Source organism: Pimephales promelas, chromosome 6 (assembly GCF_988280905.1).
Source record: "Pimephales promelas chromosome 6, fPimPro1.hap1.1, whole genome shotgun sequence".
Lineage (NCBI taxonomy): Eukaryota > Metazoa > Chordata > Actinopteri > Cypriniformes > Leuciscidae > Pimephales > Pimephales promelas.
In genome coordinates, this window is record NC_142774.1 from 26,194,822 (window position 1) to 26,209,020 (window position 14,199).

The 14,199-nt window shown below is 40.2% G+C and overlaps 12 non-coding genes across 12 annotated transcripts; all 12 read left to right on the top strand.

Moving 5' to 3' along the window:
• Window positions 1-394: 394 nt before the first annotated feature.
• On the top strand, window positions 395-608 carry LOC148978673 (small nucleolar RNA U3). The gene has a single exon (XR_016169181.1). It is a non-coding gene; the product is annotated as a small nucleolar RNA U3 (small nucleolar RNA).
• A 976-nt stretch (window positions 609-1,584) lies between these two features.
• LOC148978674 (small nucleolar RNA U3) lies at window positions 1,585-1,798 on the top strand. Its single transcript, XR_016169069.1, has one exon. It is a non-coding gene; the product is annotated as a small nucleolar RNA U3 (small nucleolar RNA).
• Window positions 1,799-2,792: 994 nt separating this feature from the next.
• Window positions 2,793-3,006, top strand: LOC148978675 (small nucleolar RNA U3). Its single transcript, XR_016169162.1, has one exon. It is a non-coding gene; the product is annotated as a small nucleolar RNA U3 (small nucleolar RNA).
• Window positions 3,007-3,982: 976 nt separating this feature from the next.
• Window positions 3,983-4,196, top strand: LOC148978676 (small nucleolar RNA U3). The gene has a single exon (XR_016169086.1). It is a non-coding gene; the product is annotated as a small nucleolar RNA U3 (small nucleolar RNA).
• Window positions 4,197-5,192: 996 nt separating this feature from the next.
• On the top strand, window positions 5,193-5,406 carry LOC148978677 (small nucleolar RNA U3). The gene has a single exon (XR_016169136.1). It is a non-coding gene; the product is annotated as a small nucleolar RNA U3 (small nucleolar RNA).
• Window positions 5,407-6,383: 977 nt separating this feature from the next.
• Window positions 6,384-6,597, top strand: LOC148978678 (small nucleolar RNA U3). Its single transcript, XR_016169182.1, has one exon. It is a non-coding gene; the product is annotated as a small nucleolar RNA U3 (small nucleolar RNA).
• A 976-nt stretch (window positions 6,598-7,573) lies between these two features.
• LOC148978679 (small nucleolar RNA U3) lies at window positions 7,574-7,787 on the top strand. Its single transcript, XR_016169070.1, has one exon. It is a non-coding gene; the product is annotated as a small nucleolar RNA U3 (small nucleolar RNA).
• Window positions 7,788-8,781: 994 nt separating this feature from the next.
• On the top strand, window positions 8,782-8,995 carry LOC148978680 (small nucleolar RNA U3). Its single transcript, XR_016169163.1, has one exon. It is a non-coding gene; the product is annotated as a small nucleolar RNA U3 (small nucleolar RNA).
• Window positions 8,996-9,971: 976 nt separating this feature from the next.
• Window positions 9,972-10,185, top strand: LOC148978681 (small nucleolar RNA U3). Its single transcript, XR_016169087.1, has one exon. It is a non-coding gene; the product is annotated as a small nucleolar RNA U3 (small nucleolar RNA).
• Window positions 10,186-11,181: 996 nt separating this feature from the next.
• LOC148978682 (small nucleolar RNA U3) lies at window positions 11,182-11,395 on the top strand. Its single transcript, XR_016169137.1, has one exon. It is a non-coding gene; the product is annotated as a small nucleolar RNA U3 (small nucleolar RNA).
• Window positions 11,396-12,391: 996 nt separating this feature from the next.
• Window positions 12,392-12,605, top strand: LOC148978683 (small nucleolar RNA U3). The gene has a single exon (XR_016169088.1). It is a non-coding gene; the product is annotated as a small nucleolar RNA U3 (small nucleolar RNA).
• Window positions 12,606-13,601: 996 nt separating this feature from the next.
• LOC148978684 (small nucleolar RNA U3) lies at window positions 13,602-13,815 on the top strand. Its single transcript, XR_016169138.1, has one exon. It is a non-coding gene; the product is annotated as a small nucleolar RNA U3 (small nucleolar RNA).
• Window positions 13,816-14,199: the final 384 nt, after the last annotated feature.

Here is a 14,199-nt window from a genome sequence, read left to right on the forward strand (position 1 = left end):
TCTGAGTACAGAATCCTTTCTTATGAGGTGCTGAAGCACACGTTGGCCAAGAGAGAAACCGGCTGAAGAGTAAGAAGACAGAAACAGACTTGGAACATCTTTTCCTTTTTATCTACATAACTTTTCTTATCAAAGATTTTCTTCATTTAGCTTCAACAAATATTAACTAGAAAGCATGACACAGGTAGCTAAGCTTACAAAAAAGTATGACATTCCACATATCTTAACAGTAACAGTAGGCTTCAAAGAGATTTTGGAAGTCCTTTCTGCTTTTGGCTCCGATATATGTCATTGTCAAGTAAACTTTAAAGCCCACAAAATTCAAATAGGCAAAACCCTTTCAGAGGAGAGGTGCAGCAGAATAGAATGCCGATTGAGTTACCCCTAAACCTTTAAGACTATATTTTCAGGGATCATTTCTATAGTTCTTTGCTTGGAAATGTGTTTCGAAAGTGTTTGTCTCCCAACCCACGATGATGAGTCATGATGCTCCTTTCTGAGCGTGAATTGGGCACAGATCGGCGAATTTGGTTGTGAGCTTTGTGTCTTTGATGAACGTTCTGTGTTGCTTTTTGCAATATTGAAGAAAGGAGTATGTTCTGAGTGGTGTTGGGCATTGAAGTCCTGTTTTGGTTTTTCTTTGTTTTTGCATCTGTAGGTCACATGCAGAAAATTTTGCAATGATGCATGAATTTGTGTTGAATAAGAAGCAGTTGCAAAAAATGGGTGTAATGTTAAAGAGTGCATTGGATATGTGCTTAAAGTGATGTCAGCCATTGCAAGTTTTCAAAGAATGCAATCAACGTCAAGTGGCTGAAATGCCCACGTTATCATTTGTGGGTAGGTGCGGGACTTTTTCGTTGGACGTCAACTCTGTGTCGTTGATGAAGTTTCTGTGTAGCTTTTGTCGATGTTGAAGAAAGGGGTAAAATCTGAGCGTTGTTTGACTTTTGTGCCTTTTGAGAAAGGGGATTGTTTTAGAAACTTTTCTGGAATGCGTTGTGGCAATCCAATATTGGAAAGAGGAGCCCAGGACCAATGGAGCAGCTCCCGGCTAGGAAAAGACATCAATCATGAGCATTTCCACCAAATCACTTTCTAAACTTGGAACCACCCACTGCTGTAGGCAATGATGGCCCAATCGAGGTCACCGTACAATTGGGAACTCTACTACACTCAAGGATAGATGGTTCTGAGTACAGAATCCTTTCTTATGAAGTGCTGAAGCACACGTTGGCCAAGAGAGAAACCGGCTGAAGAGTAAGAAGACAGAAACAGACTTGGAACATCTTTTCCTTTTTATCTACATAACTTTTCTTATTAAAGATTTTCTTCATTTAGCTTCAACAAATATTAACTAGAAAGCATGACACGGGTAGCTAAGCTTACAAAAAAGTATGACATTCCACATATCTTAACAGTAACAGTAGGCTTCAAAGAGATTTTGGAAGTCCTTTCTGCTTTTGGCTCCGATATATGTCATTGTCAAGTAAACTTTAAAGCCCACAAAATTCAAATAGGCAAAACCCTTTCAGAGGAGAGGTGCAGCAGAATGGAATGCCGATTGAGTTAACATAAACCGTTAAGACTATATTTTCAGGGATCATTTCTATAGTTCTTTGCTTGGAAATGTGTTTCGAAAGTGTTTGTCTCCCAACCCACGATGATGAGTCATGATGCTCCTTCCTGAGCGTGAATTGGGCACAGATCGGCGACTTTGGTTGTGAGCTCTGTGTCGTCGATGAACGTTCAGTGTTGCTTTTTGCAATATTGAAGAAAGGAGTATGTTCTGAGTGGTGTTGCATGGAAGTCCTCTTTTGGTTTTTCTTTGTTTTTGCATCTGTAGGTCACATGCAGAAAATTTTATTGAAAGGCAGAACCATTTGCAATGATGCATGAATCTGTGTTGTATAAGAAGCAGTTGCAAAAAATGGGTGTAATGTTAAAGAGTGCATTGGATATGTGCTTAAAGTGATGTCAGGCATTGCAAGTTTTCAAAGAATGCAATCAACGTCAAGTGTCTGAAATGCCCACGTTATCATTTGTGGGTAGGTGCGGGACTTTTTCGTTGGACGTCAACTCTGTGTCGTTGATGAAGTTTCTGTGTAGCTTTTGTCGATGTTGAAGAAAGGGGTATAATCTGAGCGTTGTTTGACATTTGTGCCTTTTGAGAAAGGGGATTGTTTTAGAAACTTTTCTGGAATGCGTTGTGGCAATCCAATATTGGAAAGAGGAGCCCAGGACCAATGGAGCAGCTCCCGGCAAGGAAAAGACATCAGTCATGAGCATTTCCACCAAATCACTTTCTAAACTTGGAAACACCCACTGCTGTAGGCAATGATGGCCCAATCGAGGTCACAGTACAATTGGGAACTCTACTACACTCAAGGATAGATGGTTCTAAGTACAGAATCCTTTCTTATGAGGTGCTGAAGCACACGTTGGCCAAGAGAGAAACCGGCTGAAGAGTAAGAAGACAGAAACAGACTTGGAACATCTTTTCTTTTTAATCTACATAACTTTTCTTTTCAAAGATTTTCTACATTTAGCTTCAACAAATATTAACTACAAAGCATGACACGGGTAGCTAAGCTTACAAAAAAGTATGACATTCCACATATCTTAACAGTAACAGTAGGCTTCAAAGAGATTTTGGAAGTCCTTTCTGCTTTTGGCTCCGATATATGTCATTGTCAAGTAAACTTTAAAGCCCACAAAATTCAAATAGGCAAAACCCTTTCAGAGGAGAGGTGCAGCAGAATGGAATGCCGATTGAGTTACCATAAACCGTTAAGACTATATTTTCAAGGATCATTTCTATAGTTCTTTGCTTGGAAATGTGTTTCGAAAGTGTTTGTCTCCCAACCCACGATGATGAGTCATGATGCTCCTTCCTGAGCGTGAATTGGGCACAGATCGGCGTCTTTGGTTGTGAGCTCTGTGTCGTTGATGAATGTTCTGTGTTGCTTTTTGCAATATTGAAGAAAGGAGTATGTTCTGAGTGGTGTTGGGCATTGAGGTCCTGTTTTTGTTTTTCTTTGTTTTTGCATCTGTAGGTCACATGCAGAACCGTTTGCAATGATGCATGAATGTGTGTTGTATAAGAAGCAGTTGCAAAAAATGGGTGTTATGGTAAAGAGTGCATTGGATATGTGCTTAAAGTGATGTCAGGCATTGCAAGTTTTCAAAGAATGCAATCAACGTCAAGTGTCTGAAATGCCCACGTTATCATTTGTGGGTAGGTGCGGGACTTTTTCGTTGGACGTCAACTCTGTGTCGTTGATGAAGTTTCTGTGTAGCTTTTGTCGATGTTGAAGAAAGGGGTATAATCTGAGCGTTGTTTGACATTTGTGCCTTTTGAGAAAGGGGATTGTTTTAGAAACTTTTCTGGAATGTGTTGTGGCAATCCAATATTGGAAAGAGGAGCCCAGGACCAATGGAGCAGCTCCCGGCAAGGAAAAGACATCAGTCATGAGCATTTCCACCAAATCACTTTCTAAACTTGGAAACACCCACTGCTGTAGGCAATGATGGCCCAATCGAGGTCACAGTACAATTGGGAACTCTACTACACTCAAGGATAGATGGTTCTAAGTACAGAATCCTTTCTTATGAGGTGCTGAAGCACACGTTGGCCAAGAGAGAAACCGGCTGAAGAGTAAGAAGACAGAAACAGACTTGGAACATCTTTTCTTTTTGATCTACATAACTTTTCTTTTCAAAGATTTTCTACATTTAGCTTCAACAAATATTAACTACAAAGCATGACACGGGTAGCTAAGCTTACAAAAAAGTATGACATTCCACATATCTTAACAGTAACAGTAGGCTTCAAAGAGATTTTGGAAGTCCTTTCTGCTTTTGGCTCCGATATATGTCATTGTCAAGTAAACTTTAAAGCCCACAAAATTCAAATAGGGAAAACCCTTTCAGAGGAGAGGTGCAGCAGAATGGAATGCCGATTGAGTTAACATAAACCGTTAAGACTATATTTTCGGGGATCATTTCTATAGTTCTTTGCTTGGAAATGTGTTTCGAAAGTGTTTGTCTCCCAACCCACGATGATGAGTCATGATGCTCCTTCCTGAGCGTGAATTGGGCACAGATCGGCGACTTTGGTTGTGAGCTCTGTGTCGTTGATGAACGTTCAGTGTTGCTTTTTGCAATATTGAAGAAAGGAGTATGTTCTGAGTGGTGTTGGGCATGGAAGTCCTCTTTTGGTTTTTCTTTGTTTTTGCATCTGTAGGTCACATGCAGAAAATTTTATTGAAAGGCAGAACCATTTGCAATGATGCATGAATCTGTGTTGTATAAGAAGCAGTTGCAAAAAATGGGTGTAATGTTAAAGAGTGCATTGGATATGTGCTTAAAGTGATGTCAGGCATTGCAAGTTTTCAAAGAATGCAATCAACGTCAAGTGTCTGAAATGCCCACGTTATCATTTGTGGGTAGGTGCGGGACTTTTTCGTTGGACGTCAACTCTGTGTCGTTGATGAAGTTTCTGTGTAGCTTTTGTCGATGTTGAAGAAAGGGGTATAATCTGAGCGTTGTTTAACATTTGTGCCTTTTGAGAAAGGGGATTGTTTTAGAAACTTTTCTGGAATGCGTTGTGGCAATCCAGTATTGGAAAGAGGAGCCCAGGACCAATGGAGCAGCTCCCGGCAAGGAAAAGACATCAGTCATGAGCATTTCCACCAAATCACTTTCTAAACTTGGAAACACCCACTGCTGTAGGCAATGATGGCCCAATCGAGGTTACAGTACAATTGGGAACTCTACTACACTCAAGGATACATGGTTCTAAGTACAGAATCTTTTCTTATGAGGTGCTGAAGCACACGTTGGCCAAGAGAGAAACCGGCTGAAGAGTAAGAAGACAGAAACAGACTTGGAACATCTTTTCTTTTTAATCTACATAACTTTTCTTTTCAAAGATTTTCTACATTTAGCTTCAACAAATATTAACTACAAAGCATGACACGGGTAGCTAAGCTTACAAAAAAGTATGACATTCCACATATCTTAACAGTAACAGTAGGCTTCAAAGAGATTTTGGAAGTCCTTTCTGCTTTTGGCTCCGATATATGTCATTGTCAAGTAAACTTTAAAGCCCACAAAATTCAAATAGGCAAAACCCTTTCAGAGGAGAGGTGCAGCAGAATAGAATGCCGATTGAGTTACCATAAACCTTTAAGACTATATTTTCAGGGATCCTTTCTATAGTTCTTTGCTTGGAAATGTGTTTCGAAAGTGTTTGTCTCCCAACCCACGATGATGAGTCATGATGCTCCTTCCTGAGCGTGAATTGGGCACAGATCGGCGTCTTTGGTTGTGAGCTCTGTGTCGTTGATGAACGTTCTGTGTTGCTTTTTGCAATATTGAAGAAAGGAGTATGTTCTGAGTGGTGTTGGGCATTGAAGTCCTGTTTTTGTTTTTCTTTGTTTTTGCATCTGTAGGTCACATGCAGAACCGTTTGCAATGATGCATGAATGTGTGCTGTATAAGAAGCAGTTGCAAAAAATGGGTGTTATGGTAAAGAGTGCATTGGATATGTGCTTAAAGTGATGTCAGCCATTGCACGTTTTTAAAGAATGCAATCAACGTCAAGTGTCTAAAATGCCCACGTTATCATTTGTGGGTAGGTGCGGGACTTTTTCGTTGGACGTCAACTCTGTGTCGTTGATGAAGTTTCTGTGTAGCTTTTGTCGATGTTGAAGAAAGGGGTAAAATCTGAGCGTTGTTTGACATTTGTGCCTTTTGAGAAAGGGGATTGTTTTAGAAACTTTTCTGGAATGCGTTGTGGCAATCCAATATTGAAAAGAGGAGCCCAGGACCAATGGAGCAGCTCCCGGCTAGGAAAAGACGTCAGTCATGAGCATTTCCACCAAATCAATTTCTAAACTTGGAACCACCCACTGCTGTAGGCAATGAATGCCCAATCGAGGTCACCGTACAATTGGGAACTCTACTACACTCAAGGATAGATGGTTCTGAGTACAGAATCCTTTCTTATGAGGTGCTGAAGCACACGTTGGCCAAGAGAGAAACCGGCTGAAGAGTAAGAAGACAGAAACAGACTTGGAACATCTTTTCCTTTTTATCTACATAACTTTTCTTATCAAAGATTTTCTTCATTTAGCTTCAACAAATATTAACTAGAAAGCATGACACAGGTAGCTAAGCTTACAAAAAAGTATGACATTCCACATATCTTAACAGTAACAGTAGGCTTCAAAGAGATTTTGGAAGTCCTTTCTGCTTTTGGCTCCGATATATGTCATTGTCAAGTAAACTTTAAAGCCCACAAAATTCAAATAGGCAAAACCCTTTCAGAGGAGAGGTGCAGCAGAATAGAATGCCGATTGAGTTACCCCTAAACCTTTAAGACTATATTTTCAGGGATCATTTCTATAGTTCTTTGCTTGGAAATGTGTTTCGAAAGTGTTTGTCTCCCAACCCACGATGATGAGTCATGATGCTCCTTTCTGAGCGTGAATTGGGCACAGATCGGCGAATTTGGTTGTGAGCTTTGTGTCTTTGATGAACGTTCTGTGTTGCTTTTTGCAATATTGAAGAAAGGAGTATGTTCTGAGTGGTGTTGGGCATTGAAGTCCTGTTTTGGTTTTTCTTTGTTTTTGCATCTGTAGGTCACATGCAGAAAATTTTGCAATGATGCATGAATTTGTGTTGAATAAGAAGCAGTTGCAAAAAATGGGTGTAATGTTAAAGAGTGCATTGGATATGTGCTTAAAGTGATGTCAGCCATTGCAAGTTTTCAAAGAATGCAATCAACGTCAAGTGGCTGAAATGCCCACGTTATCATTTGTGGGTAGGTGCGGGACTTTTTCGTTGGACGTCAACTCTGTGTCGTTGATGAAGTTTCTGTGTAGCTTTTGTCGATGTTGAAGAAAGGGGTAAAATCTGAGCGTTGTTTGACTTTTGTGCCTTTTGAGAAAGGGGATTGTTTTAGAAACTTTTCTGGAATGCGTTGTGGCAATCCAATATTGGAAAGAGGAGCCCAGGACCAATGGAGCAGCTCCCGGCTAGGAAAAGACATCAATCATGAGCATTTCCACCAAATCACTTTCTAAACTTGGAACCACCCACTGCTGTAGGCAATGATGGCCCAATCGAGGTCACCGTACAATTGGGAACTCTACTACACTCAAGGATAGATGGTTCTGAGTACAGAATCCTTTCTTATGAAGTGCTGAAGCACACGTTGGCCAAGAGAGAAACCGGCTGAAGAGTAAGAAGACAGAAACAGACTTGGAACATCTTTTCCTTTTTATCTACATAACTTTTCTTATTAAAGATTTTCTTCATTTAGCTTCAACAAATATTAACTAGAAAGCATGACACGGGTAGCTAAGCTTACAAAAAAGTATGACATTCCACATATCTTAACAGTAACAGTAGGCTTCAAAGAGATTTTGGAAGTCCTTTCTGCTTTTGGCTCCGATATATGTCATTGTCAAGTAAACTTTAAAGCCCACAAAATTCAAATAGGCAAAACCCTTTCAGAGGAGAGGTGCAGCAGAATGGAATGCCGATTGAGTTAACATAAACCGTTAAGACTATATTTTCAGGGATCATTTCTATAGTTCTTTGCTTGGAAATGTGTTTCGAAAGTGTTTGTCTCCCAACCCACGATGATGAGTCATGATGCTCCTTCCTGAGCGTGAATTGGGCACAGATCGGCGACTTTGGTTGTGAGCTCTGTGTCGTCGATGAACGTTCAGTGTTGCTTTTTGCAATATTGAAGAAAGGAGTATGTTCTGAGTGGTGTTGCATGGAAGTCCTCTTTTGGTTTTTCTTTGTTTTTGCATCTGTAGGTCACATGCAGAAAATTTTATTGAAAGGCAGAACCATTTGCAATGATGCATGAATCTGTGTTGTATAAGAAGCAGTTGCAAAAAATGGGTGTAATGTTAAAGAGTGCATTGGATATGTGCTTAAAGTGATGTCAGGCATTGCAAGTTTTCAAAGAATGCAATCAACGTCAAGTGTCTGAAATGCCCACGTTATCATTTGTGGGTAGGTGCGGGACTTTTTCGTTGGACGTCAACTCTGTGTCGTTGATGAAGTTTCTGTGTAGCTTTTGTCGATGTTGAAGAAAGGGGTATAATCTGAGCGTTGTTTGACATTTGTGCCTTTTGAGAAAGGGGATTGTTTTAGAAACTTTTCTGGAATGCGTTGTGGCAATCCAATATTGGAAAGAGGAGCCCAGGACCAATGGAGCAGCTCCCGGCAAGGAAAAGACATCAGTCATGAGCATTTCCACCAAATCACTTTCTAAACTTGGAAACACCCACTGCTGTAGGCAATGATGGCCCAATCGAGGTCACAGTACAATTGGGAACTCTACTACACTCAAGGATAGATGGTTCTAAGTACAGAATCCTTTCTTATGAGGTGCTGAAGCACACGTTGGCCAAGAGAGAAACCGGCTGAAGAGTAAGAAGACAGAAACAGACTTGGAACATCTTTTCTTTTTAATCTACATAACTTTTCTTTTCAAAGATTTTCTACATTTAGCTTCAACAAATATTAACTACAAAGCATGACACGGGTAGCTAAGCTTACAAAAAAGTATGACATTCCACATATCTTAACAGTAACAGTAGGCTTCAAAGAGATTTTGGAAGTCCTTTCTGCTTTTGGCTCCGATATATGTCATTGTCAAGTAAACTTTAAAGCCCACAAAATTCAAATAGGCAAAACCCTTTCAGAGGAGAGGTGCAGCAGAATGGAATGCCGATTGAGTTACCATAAACCGTTAAGACTATATTTTCAAGGATCATTTCTATAGTTCTTTGCTTGGAAATGTGTTTCGAAAGTGTTTGTCTCCCAACCCACGATGATGAGTCATGATGCTCCTTCCTGAGCGTGAATTGGGCACAGATCGGCGTCTTTGGTTGTGAGCTCTGTGTCGTTGATGAATGTTCTGTGTTGCTTTTTGCAATATTGAAGAAAGGAGTATGTTCTGAGTGGTGTTGGGCATTGAGGTCCTGTTTTTGTTTTTCTTTGTTTTTGCATCTGTAGGTCACATGCAGAACCGTTTGCAATGATGCATGAATGTGTGTTGTATAAGAAGCAGTTGCAAAAAATGGGTGTTATGGTAAAGAGTGCATTGGATATGTGCTTAAAGTGATGTCAGGCATTGCAAGTTTTCAAAGAATGCAATCAACGTCAAGTGTCTGAAATGCCCACGTTATCATTTGTGGGTAGGTGCGGGACTTTTTCGTTGGACGTCAACTCTGTGTCGTTGATGAAGTTTCTGTGTAGCTTTTGTCGATGTTGAAGAAAGGGGTATAATCTGAGCGTTGTTTGACATTTGTGCCTTTTGAGAAAGGGGATTGTTTTAGAAACTTTTCTGGAATGTGTTGTGGCAATCCAATATTGGAAAGAGGAGCCCAGGACCAATGGAGCAGCTCCCGGCAAGGAAAAGACATCAGTCATGAGCATTTCCACCAAATCACTTTCTAAACTTGGAAACACCCACTGCTGTAGGCAATGATGGCCCAATCGAGGTCACAGTACAATTGGGAACTCTACTACACTCAAGGATAGATGGTTCTAAGTACAGAATCCTTTCTTATGAGGTGCTGAAGCACACGTTGGCCAAGAGAGAAACCGGCTGAAGAGTAAGAAGACAGAAACAGACTTGGAACATCTTTTCTTTTTGATCTACATAACTTTTCTTTTCAAAGATTTTCTACATTTAGCTTCAACAAATATTAACTACAAAGCATGACACGGGTAGCTAAGCTTACAAAAAAGTATGACATTCCACATATCTTAACAGTAACAGTAGGCTTCAAAGAGATTTTGGAAGTCCTTTCTGCTTTTGGCTCCGATATATGTCATTGTCAAGTAAACTTTAAAGCCCACAAAATTCAAATAGGGAAAACCCTTTCAGAGGAGAGGTGCAGCAGAATGGAATGCCGATTGAGTTAACATAAACCGTTAAGACTATATTTTCGGGGATCATTTCTATAGTTCTTTGCTTGGAAATGTGTTTCGAAAGTGTTTGTCTCCCAACCCACGATGATGAGTCATGATGCTCCTTCCTGAGCGTGAATTGGGCACAGATCGGCGACTTTGGTTGTGAGCTCTGTGTCGTTGATGAACGTTCAGTGTTGCTTTTTGCAATATTGAAGAAAGGAGTATGTTCTGAGTGGTGTTGGGCATGGAAGTCCTCTTTTGGTTTTTCTTTGTTTTTGCATCTGTAGGTCACATGCAGAAAATTTTATTGAAAGGCAGAACCATTTGCAATGATGCATGAATCTGTGTTGTATAAGAAGCAGTTGCAAAAAATGGGTGTAATGTTAAAGAGTGCATTGGATATGTGCTTAAAGTGATGTCAGGCATTGCAAGTTTTCAAAGAATGCAATCAACGTCAAGTGTCTGAAATGCCCACGTTATCATTTGTGGGTAGGTGCGGGACTTTTTCGTTGGACGTCAACTCTGTGTCGTTGATGAAGTTTCTGTGTAGCTTTTGTCGATGTTGAAGAAAGGGGTATAATCTGAGCGTTGTTTAACATTTGTGCCTTTTGAGAAAGGGGATTGTTTTAGAAACTTTTCTGGAATGCGTTGTGGCAATCCAGTATTGGAAAGAGGAGCCCAGGACCAATGGAGCAGCTCCCGGCAAGGAAAAGACATCAGTCATGAGCATTTCCACCAAATCACTTTCTAAACTTGGAAACACCCACTGCTGTAGGCAATGATGGCCCAATCGAGGTTACAGTACAATTGGGAACTCTACTACACTCAAGGATACATGGTTCTAAGTACAGAATCTTTTCTTATGAGGTGCTGAAGCACACGTTGGCCAAGAGAGAAACCGGCTGAAGAGTAAGAAGACAGAAACAGACTTGGAACATCTTTTCTTTTTAATCTACATAACTTTTCTTTTCAAAGATTTTCTACATTTAGCTTCAACAAATATTAACTACAAAGCATGACACGGGTAGCTAAGCTTACAAAAAAGTATGACATTCCACATATCTTAACAGTAACAGTAGGCTTCAAAGAGATTTTGGAAGTCCTTTCTGCTTTTGGCTCCGATATATGTCATTGTCAAGTAAACTTTAAAGCCCACAAAATTCAAATAGGCAAAACCCTTTCAGAGGAGAGGTGCAGCAGAATAGAATGCCGATTGAGTTACCATAAACCTTTAAGACTATATTTTCAGGGATCCTTTCTATAGTTCTTTGCTTGGAAATGTGTTTCGAAAGTGTTTGTCTCCCAACCCACGATGATGAGTCATGATGCTCCTTCCTGAGCGTGAATTGGGCACAGATCGGCGTCTTTGGTTGTGAGCTCTGTGTCGTTGATGAACGTTCTGTGTTGCTTTTTGCAATATTGAAGAAAGGAGTATGTTCTGAGTGGTGTTGGGCATTGAAGTCCTGTTTTTGTTTTTCTTTGTTTTTGCATCTGTAGGTCACATGCAGAAAATTTTATTGAAAGGCAGAACCATTTGCAATGATGCATGAATCTGTGTTGTATAAGAAGCAGTTGCAAAAAATGGGTGTAATGTTAAAGAGTGCATTGGATATGTGCTTAAAGTGATGTCAGGCATTGCAAGTTTTCAAAGAATGCAATCAACGTCAAGTGTCTGAAATGCCCACGTTATCATTTGTGGGTAGGTGCGGGACTTTTTCGTTGGACGTCAACTCTGTGTCGTTGATGAAGTTTCTGTGTAGCTTTTGTCGATGTTGAAGAAAGGGGTATAATCTGAGCGTTGTTTGACATTTGTGCCTTTTGAGAAAGGGGATTGTTTTAGAAACTTTTCTGGAATGCGTTGTGGCAATCCAATTTTGGAAAGAGGAGCCCAGGACCAATGGAGCAGCTCCCGGCAAGGAAAAGACATCAGTCATGAGCATTTCCACCAAATCACTTTCTAAACTTGGAAACACCCACTGCTGTAGGCAATGATGGCCCAATCGAGGTCACAGTACAATTGGGAACTCTACTACACTCAAGGATAGATGGTTCTAAGTACAGAATCCTTTCTTATGAGGTGCTGAAGCACACGTTGGCCAAGAGAGAAACCGGCTGAAGAGTAAGAAGACAGAAACAGACTTGGAACATCTTTTCTTTTTGATCTACATAACTTTTCTTTTCAAAGATTTTCTACATTTAGCTTCAACAAATATTAACTACAAAGCATGACACGGGTAGCTAAGCTTACAAAAAAGTATGACATTCCACATATCTTAACAGTAACAGTAGGCTTCAAAGAGATTTTGGAAGTCCTTTCTGCTTTTGGCTCCGATATATGTCATTGTCAAGTAAACTTTAAAGCCCACAAAATTCAAATAGGCAAAACCCTTTCAGAGGAGAGGTGCAGCAGAATGGAATGCCGATTGAGTTAACATAAACCGTTAAGACTATATTTTCGGGGATCATTTCTATAGTTCTTTGCTTGGAAATGTGTTTCGAAAGTGTTTGTCTCCCAACCCACGATGATGAGTCATGATGCTCCTTCCTGAGCGTGAATTGGGCACAGATCGGCGACTTTGGTTGTGAGCTCTGTGTCGTTGATGAACGTTCAGTGTTGCTTTTTGCAATATTGAAGAAAGGAGTATGTTCTGAGTGGTGTTGGGCATGGAAGTCCTCTTTTGGTTTTTCTTTGTTTTTGCATCTGTAGGTCACATGCAGAAAATTTTATTGAAAGGCAGAACCATTTGCAATGATGCATGAATCTGTGTTGTATAAGAAGCAGTTGCAAAAAATGGGTGTAATGTTAAAGAGTGCATTGGATATGTGCTTAAAGTGATGTCAGGCATTGCAAGTTTTCAAAGAATGCAATCAACGTCAAGTGTCTGAAATGCCCACGTTATCATTTGTGGGTAGGTGCGGGACTTTTTCGTTGGACGTCAACTCTGTGTCGTTGATGAAGTTTCTGTGTAGCTTTTGTCGATGTTGAAGAAAGGGGTATAATCTGAGCGTTGTTTAACATTTGTGCCTTTTGAGAAAGGGGATTGTTTTAGAAACTTTTCTGGAATGCGTTGTGGCAATCCAGTATTGGAAAGAGGAGCCCAGGACCAATGGAGCAGCTCCCGGCAAGGAAAAGACATCAGTCATGAGCATTTCCACCAAATCACTTTCTAAACTTGGAAACACCCACTGCTGTAGGCAATGATGGCCCAATCGAGGTTACAGTACAATTGGGAACTCTACTACACTCAAGGATAGATGGTTCTAAGTACAGAATCTTTTCTTATGAGGTGCTGAAGCACACGTTGGCCAAGAGAGAAACCGGCTGAAGAGTAAGAAGACAGAAACAGACTTGGAACATCTTTTCTTTTTAATCTACATAACTTTTCTTTTCAAAGATTTTCTACATTTAGCTTCAACAAATATTAACTACAAAGCATGACACGGGTAGCTAAGCTTACAAAAAAGTATGACATTCCACATATCTTAACAGTAACAGTAGGCTTCAAAGAGATTTTGGAAGTCCTTTCTGCTTTTGGCTCCGATATATGTCATTGTCAAGTAAACTTTAAAGCCCACAAAATTCAAATAGGCAAAACCCTTTCAGAGGAGAGGTGCAGCAGAATAGAATGCCGATTGAGTTACCATAAACCTTTAAGACTATATTTTCAGGGATCCTTTCTATAGTTCTTTGCTTGGAAATGTGTTTCGAAAGTGTTTGTCTCCCAACCCACGATGATGAGTCATGATGCTCCTTCCTGAGCGTGAATTGGGCACAGATCGGCGTCTTTGGTTGTGAGCTCTGTGTCGTTGATGAACGTTCTGTGTTGCTTTTTGCAATATTGAAGAAAGGAGTATGTTCTGAGTGGTGTTGGGCATTGAAGTCCTGTTTTTGTTTTTCTTTGTTTTTGCATCTGTAGGTCACATGCAGAAAATTTTATTGAAAGGCAGAACCATTTGCAATGATGCATGAATCTGTGTTGTATAAGAAGCAGTTGCAAAAAATGGGTGTAATGTTAAAGAGTGCATTGGATATGTGCTTAAAGTGATGTCAGGCATTGCAAGTTTTCAAAGAATGCAATCAACGTCAAGTGTCTAAAATGCCCACGTTATCATTTGTGGGTAGGTGCGGGACTTTTTCGTTGGACGTCAACTCTGTGTCGTTGATGAAGTTTCTGTGTAGCTTTTGTCGATGTTGAAGAAAGGGGTAAAATCTGAGCGTTGTTTGACATTTGTGCCTTTTGAGAAAGGGGA